General features: G+C 39.1%; 1 protein-coding gene across 1 annotated transcript in view; it reads left to right on the top strand.

The window, feature by feature from the left end:
* The window catches only part of MAP6 (microtubule-associated protein 6), a 98,389-nt gene that overhangs the window by 68,742 nt on the left and 21,763 nt on the right, over window positions 1-7,884 (top strand). The window lies entirely within an intron of this gene.

Raw genomic sequence — 7,884 nt, 5'->3', positions numbered from 1 at the left:
GGGCCGGCGCAGGAGAGGAAGGCCCTCTATGAGGTGGATTGATTCAGTGTCTGGGATAATTGGGATGGGAGTGTCAGAGACTGTGCGATTGGCATAGGACAGAGCGGAGTTTAGGGCTGTTGTACATAGGGTCGCTATGAGTCGCAGGCGACTCGATGGCACATAACAACAACAACAACAACCCTTTTATCTCAGTTATTGTGTCAGTGTACCTCATCCAGGGTCTCCTCTTCTTGCACTATCTCTCCACCCTTCTAAGCATGATGTCTTCCAAAGACTGGTCCCTTCTAGTAATGTGCCTGAAGTATGTGAGATGGAGCTTCCAATAAGATTACAACCTTGGGAACCCAGTGGGACATAGTTTCCTAATTATGGAATCACTAGGTTTCAGAATCAGCCCAATGGCAGTAGGAGGTTTGATATGGTTTAAGATATGGACAGGATTCCAGCCTGGTCTTGGTTGATTATGGAGAGAGGCTCCTTGCTCTCTTATCAGATTACCTCCAAAAACTCCTTTACCACCAAACTAATCACTTTTACAATGCTCTAGTGCTGCTTTCCGTTTATAGGCTGATAAACTTTCCATTACCGATTTCCAGAGATCGTTCTCATCAGATCTGTGACAGAACACAAATTCTGACTGCCTGGTCTGTGCTGTATTTCCTTTCTCACTCCTCTTGTAATTATACAGTAATTATTCTGCTGATAATTACCTCATTAGTAGTTTGGTGTGAAAAAGCTCAATGAAAGAAAAAATAAATGGGTGTCTCTTTATAACTTGAAGATTACAGATGGCAAACACAGTTTTAATAGCCCTTAAACATTCATTACAAGAAATGAGGGGGGTCATTTTTTCTGCAAAATACTTGGATCGTTCTCTAAAGATGCCATGTTTTTCTTGTCTGGAGAGCCCGTTACTAAGTGAAGGCATTCTGAGAATCCTCATAAGGCAGCAGCTGATCTTTTTCATAGCTGATTTTTCTAGAAAATTTATATTAATGAAATCATACTGTATTTTCTTTCTAGCTTTTTTCATGTATATTTTGAGTAATGTGCCATTTTCTAAATATAACCATTTTGTTCATACATTTGCCAGTTAACGGGCATTTGAGCTGTTTTCAGCTTTTTGCCTATTATGAATAATGCTGTTATTAACATTCGTGGACAAATTATAGAGAAAAGCTTACATTTTACTTTGGAACCTAGAATTAGTATTATTATGTCTTGTGGTAAGACTATGCTTATTTTATGCTTAAAAGAATTTACCCATTGCAACACCCCCATGATACATCTTCAAGGATATGAACATGTACGGCCAAGCACAATCAATAAGAGTGCATCTAAATCCCAAAATCAATCTCCATAATAGTCTATGTGTTTCCTACTGCCAAAGGAGCCCTTTAGAGTAGTGAGAGAAGATCTTCACCCTGAAACCCACAGCGTCCCTTTTCAGCAGGAAGTAGCTAAGAGAATACGCCGTCCCTTTTTCCTTATGACTCAGGGTGAAGTCTCTCTCAGGGAGGAGTGATAGGGAATGGCAAAGGACACACTGACAAAGAAGATTAATCAGAACTGGCTTTGACAAGCACTGTGGCATTTGGACAAGAACAAACTGGGAGGAGGGTAGAGAGAATAGTGCAACAAGGAATGAATGGAAACCCAAAATCTCTGTAAATGTTTATGAAAATTAATAAAATATAGAAAAAAAATAATTTACCCATTAATTTCCAAAGTGACTATGCACTTTTTATTCCCATTAGCTATGTCTAAGAGATCTAGTTACTCTATATCCTTTCAAATATTTAGTATTGTTAAGTGTTGTTGTTGTTGTTATGTGCCATCGAGTATTGTTAAGTAAGTATTCTGTATTTTAATCATTCAAGTTGGTAATTGACTTGACAATAATAAGTTTTTTTTTTTTGTTGAGTGGATGTATAGTGAAATATTACTCTGGTTTTAATTTGCATTTCCTTCGTGACTAAACACTGCATGTTTTAAAATAAAAAAAGGAGTGTGGCAGGAATGTGTCTTATCTCCATACCTTTCAATCTGTATGTGAAACAGATCATTCGGGAGGCTGAGCTTTATGAGGAGGAATGTGATATCAGAATTGAGCAAGACTCATCAACAACCTGTGATACACGGATGACACAACCATGCTTACCAAAAATTAAAAGGGCCTTAAGCATTTGCTGCTGAAGGTCAAGGACTGTAGTCTTCAAAATGGATTGAAGATCAACATCAAGAAGACAAAAATTTTCACTACTGGGCCAATTGGCAGCTTCATGATAGACAGAGAAGAGATTGAGATTGTTAACAGTTTCAGCTTGCTTGCTTCCACAATCAACACCCTTGGTACCAGCAGTCAGGAAATCAAAAGATTGATTGCATTGGGGAAAATATGCTGTCAGGGACCTCTCCAGAGCTCTAAAGAGCAATGATGTCAGTCTGGAGACTAAGGTGCACCTGACCCATGCAATGGTCTTTGCAATTACTTGTTATACATCAGAGAGCTGAACAGTGACTAAGGATGACAGAAGAAGGGGCAATGCCTGTGAGTTGTGGTGCTGGAGAAGAGTATAAACATTCCATGGGCTGCCAAGGAAACAAATGAATTTGTCCTGGAGAGGGTGAAACAAAGTTGCTCCTTAGCGGCAGGGATTTTGAAGCTCGCCTCAAATATTTCAGGTATTAAAACAACCAATAAAATACAATTCATGAAAGAAAAAAAAAATTTCAGGTATGTTGCCAGAAGGGACCAGTCCTTGGAGAAGGATATCATGCTTGGAAGGGTGGAGCAACAGAGCAAGAGAGGAAAACCCTGGATGAGATGTATTTGTATAGTGACTGGGATAATGAGGGTAGGTGTGTCAGAGATAGGCTGGCTCAGGATAGGACCGGGCTTAGCTACTGTGCATAGGGTCAATACCACAACAACTAAACAAGAAGCCTAGTAGTGCTGTTGTTAAGTATTTGCCTGTTAACCAAAAGAATGGCAGTTTGAACTTACCAGATGCTTTGTGGGAGAGATATGTTAGTCTGTTTCTGTAAAGATTACAGCCTTGAAAACTATAGGGCAGTTCTGCTCTGCCCTGTAAAGTTAGTATACGTTGGAAGTGACTCCATTCTTATAGGGATTTTTAAAAATGTTTTTTAATTACTCATCTTTTTTTTGGTGAAGTATCTATTCTTTTTTTTTTTTTTTAAATGGGGTTATTTGTCTTTTTGGGTTTGTGTATCGTAGAGTCAGAACCAACCCTCTAATGGGTTTTCAAAGGCATTTAATTGCATGGGAGGAGATTGCCTGTCCTTCTGTGGAGTGGCACGTGGCCTTGAGCACATGGCCTTTTTTGATTTTCTTGTCACTAGGCCACCTGAGCTCCCTAGTTTGAGGGTTTTTTGTTTTTTTTTGGGGGGGTGGTTTGTTTTTTTTTTTTAGTTTGAGTTTTAAGAGATTAAAGGTTTTAAGAGATACAGATGCTTTATCAAATGTGGGTTTTATCAGTATTTTCTTTTTAAGGTATGGATGGCCTTTTCATTGTCTTAAGGGTATCTTTTTGAAAAGGGAAAATGCTTAATTCTGGTGAATTTGAATTTATCTCCCCCCCGCCCCCCGTCTTTTCCTAAGAACTCTTTACCTTTGGTGAGGTCATAAAGATTTCCCCCCCACCCCGTGTTGTTCCAGAAGTCTCATGGTTATAGAGTATACATTTTGATTTATGGTCCATTTCTAGTTAATTTTTTGTATATAGCATAAGATGATGATTGAAATTAATTTTCTTAAATAAAAAAGAAATTCATTTTCTTTTCGTATTGAGATTTGCCAGCATCATTTTTTTAAAGGGGGCCCTAGTGGCATAGTAGGTAACATGTTGGACTGTTAAACAGAAGGTTAGCAGTTTTAATATGCTAGCAGCCCCATGAGAGATAAATGGTCATTCTCCTCTGATAAAGATGTAGTCTCTAAAACCAGATAGGAGGCCACTATTAATTAGATTTGGCTCAGTGCAATGCGATATTTGTTTAGATTTTGTTGGAAAGACTATGCTGTCTTCCCTCTTGAATTACCTTAGCTGCATTGTAAAAAACAGACAATGTGTGAGCAGTAGTGAATATGTGCATATAATGATAAATATTTGGCATCTAGTCCTCTGAGAAAAAAATAAGGGACTTATTTGTAATGTTTGCCAAGTTCCATGATGTGAATACTCTGACATTGCCAGTTTCAGGCTACCAGTAGTTTAACAATTAGATCACCAAGTTCTTGAAAATTTAATTTCACTCTGTGAGTCAGTTTGAATCTGCTTTAGCTCTGCTATTCACAGATCTAGGTATCCATCCTTATGTCTTGAACACACCTCACTACTATAGTTTTATAATAAGTTTTAACATTGTTGTTGAAAATATACGTAGTTAAACAAGTTGTCATTTGTTGTTATATGCTGTGGAGTCACCTGCGTCTCATAGCGACCCTATTGTACAGCAGCTCTAAACCTTGCCCTATCCCAAGCCAATCTCATCATCTCCAACAGGACCTAATCCCATTTCTCCAGTTACCAAGTCAGTCCATCTCATCCTGGGCTGTCCCTCTACCCTTCCAAGCATGATGTTCTTCTCCAAGAACTAGTCCCTCCTGGACACATGCCCAAAGTATATGAAATGGAACTTCAAAATCCTTGCCTTCAGGAAGCAGCTTGGTTTCACCTTCTCCAGGATAAACCTGTTAGTTCTCCTAGCAGGCAATGGTATATTCAACTCTCTTCTCCAGCACCACAATTCAAAGGCATCAATTCTTCTTCTATCATCCTTAACCATTGTTCGGCTCTCTGATGCATAGCAAGTCATTTCAAAGACCATGGCCTCTATTAGACACACCTTAGTCTCCAAACTGGCATAATCACTCTTCAGTACTCTAGAGAGGTCCTGGACAGCAGACTTTCCCAATGCAGTTTGCCTTTTGCTTTCCTAACTGCTGGTGCCAGTGTTGTTTGTGGAACCAAGCAAGCTGAAGTTGTTAACAATCTCAATCTCTTCTCCATCTGTCATGAAGCTGCCAGTTGGTCCAGTGGTAAGAATCTTTGTCTTCTTGATGTTGAGTCTCAATTGATATTGAAGACTACAGACTTTGACTTTATGCAGCATGTCCTCCTCAGTTTTAGCAAGCAGTTTGTGTCTTCTGCATAACACAGGCTGTTGATGAGTCTTTCTCCAATCCTGATGCCACACTCCTCATAAAGTCCAGTTTTCTTTATGATCTGTTCTGCTTATAGATTGAAAAGGTATGGAGATAGGATGCATCTTTGGCACACACCTTTCCTGATTCTGAACCATGCACTGTTTGCCTGCTCTGTCTGACTACTGCTTTCTTGTCTAAGTAAGTATAGGTTTTGTAGGAGCACAATTAAGTAAGTGTTCTGGGATTCCCTTTCTTCTGAAGGTTAGCCACAATTTGTTATAAATCCACACAGTCAAATGCATTTGGATAGTCAATGAAACACAGATTGACATTCCTCTGATACTCTCGGCTTTCGGCCAAGATCCATCTAATGTTGACTATGATATCCCTAGTGCCACAGCTTCTTCTAAACCCAGCTTACACATCTGACAGTCTTCCTCTGAGGTACTATTCTAGTCATTTTTAGATAGTCTTCATCAGGATCTTGTTTATGTGTGAATTTTCACACTCTGTCGGGTCACCATTATTTTGGGGGATGGGAATAAATACAGATCTCTTCCAGTCATTTGGCCAGTTTAACAATTTCTCAATGTCAGTTCATTGATATTGATTACATTTTTCAAGCTGTACAACCGTTCGTACCTATCTTTTATAAATTCATCTTCCCCACTAACATAAACTTACTGTTAAAAATAAAACAAAACTTACTGTCCCTTATGTTTCTTATCGTTTGAGTTGCTGTTGTTAATTTGATTCAATATGGATGGTTCTTTGAAAGAACATAGTGTTCAACTCTTTATTAAGGAAAACTATTGTTTAGTTTGAAGAAGACTTAATGGAGTACTTTGGTTTAAGGTTTAAATAAAAGCAATAGTTTCAGAGGTTCTCCCAACCTCAGTAGTTAAAAAAAAAAATCTACATCCCGTGAGAATTTGAAAGTACCTTTTGTAGTCCCCTTATTGATCAAGACTTGTTATAATAGTTTTAAAATCAGCTAATGTAAGTCCTCAGACCTTATTCCTGTTTCTCAAAATGGATAATTCTTTAGCATTTCCATAAGATTTTTTAGTCAATTTGTTGATTTTTTTAAATTATTTTTTTTGTGTGTGTACCATCAAATCAGATCTGACTGGTACAGGATGAGATTGCCACTCCTTCTCTACCAGAGCATTTGGTGGATTCGAACAGTGTACCTCAGGGATTGCAGTGCAGCTTCTTGCCACTTGGCCACCAGAGCTCCCTCAATTTTTTTATTTTAACAATAACCCAAAAAAATCTTGCTGAGATTATAAGAGTTGTTTTGAGTTTATAGATCTATAGCTAGAGAATTTTCGTTTTGACAGTCTTGGATCTTCAGTCATTGTTATGTGCCATCAAGTTAGAACTGACCCCTAGCTGAACCTCCAGCTGGTTTTCAGAAACTGTAAATTGCACAAGAAGAGATTTCCCATCTTTTTCGCACAGAGCAGCTGGTGGATTCAAACCATATGCCATCAAGTTGGCAGTGCAGCTCCTTACCACTAAACCACCAAAGCTTCCTCATGAACATATAACACGTTGATGAGGAAGTGTCCCTTTATGTGGCCTTTTGCCTTGGTTGACGGCAGGGGAGCTATAGTTTGGGTGTTTCCACTCTAACCCTGAGGGGTTGTTAAAGTTTCCCTAATTTCAGTAGCTTTAGTTCTTTAGAGAAATTTACATTTGCCCAGAGAAGAAGCCCATGCCTGCAGACAGAAGATGTCAGATATTGTGCAGATAGATGGGAGCCAAGTGCAAGGATTGGTCCATATATTCCAGCAAGGAAATAGGTCACTCATTTTGCAAGTAATGACTTGAAATCCACCCAGTGTGATTGAACTGGTTGCCTATTTAAAAAACTAACCCAACAGAGTTTGTCAGAAACAAGGAGAAAAGAGAGAAAGCTGAGTGCTGTCAGGCAGGAGGCTTGCCGGTGGAGCCAGAGTGCTATAATACAGGTCAAGGGCTGTATAACTGAAACAGGACAGCTAGAAAGCTGAACTGCACGCACAACCACTGAAGCATGTGCACAGCTACAGGGAGGCGTATTCAGAGGAAACAAGCATGGCTGAGAAAGCGAGCTGAGAAAACTTTGTCCTTCACTGGAGGAGGAACGATGAGTTCTTTACTTTGGGGGAGTGTTCCAGACCTTGCCTCTGTGCTTCCTGATGCTAATCCTGAGTTGTAGCCTGTTACTTCCAAGATGATCCTGATCTCAAGTTGTAGCCTTATAAAACTACAATCATGGTTTGAGAGTTCTGTGAGATGTTGCCACAAATTACCAAACCTAGGAGAGGAGAAAACTGAAAGGAAAGAGTGTGTTTTATGTCAGTGATGGTGAATTAACAGTGGCTTGGAGAAATTGGGTATCTGGATGTGTTTAACACCTGCCTCAAAGGAACCATATTTGTACAGATTCTTACGAAAGAAATTGTATTTTTTTCCCCCAGCCATATTATGTAGTTTGCAGTACCTAAGGATTGCACTTAGGTTGTTAAATTTATTCCAAAGTATTTTATTTTTAATCCATAATTCTATTGTAGCTGATGTTAGATGGATCTTGGCTGAAAGCAGGGAATACCAGAGGAATGTCTGTCTGTGCTTCATTGACTATGCAAAGGCATTTGACTGTGTAGATCATAACAAACTGTGGCTGACTCTGAGAAGAATGTGAACCCCAGAACACTTGA

Source organism: Elephantulus edwardii, unplaced genomic scaffold (genome assembly GCF_000299155.1).
Source record: "Elephantulus edwardii isolate Elephantulus edwardi_28Jun2011 unplaced genomic scaffold, EleEdw1.0 scaffold00025, whole genome shotgun sequence".
Taxonomy (NCBI): Eukaryota; Metazoa; Chordata; class Mammalia; order Macroscelidea; family Macroscelididae; genus Elephantulus; species Elephantulus edwardii.
This window is presented reverse-complemented; position numbering and strand designations above follow the sequence as displayed.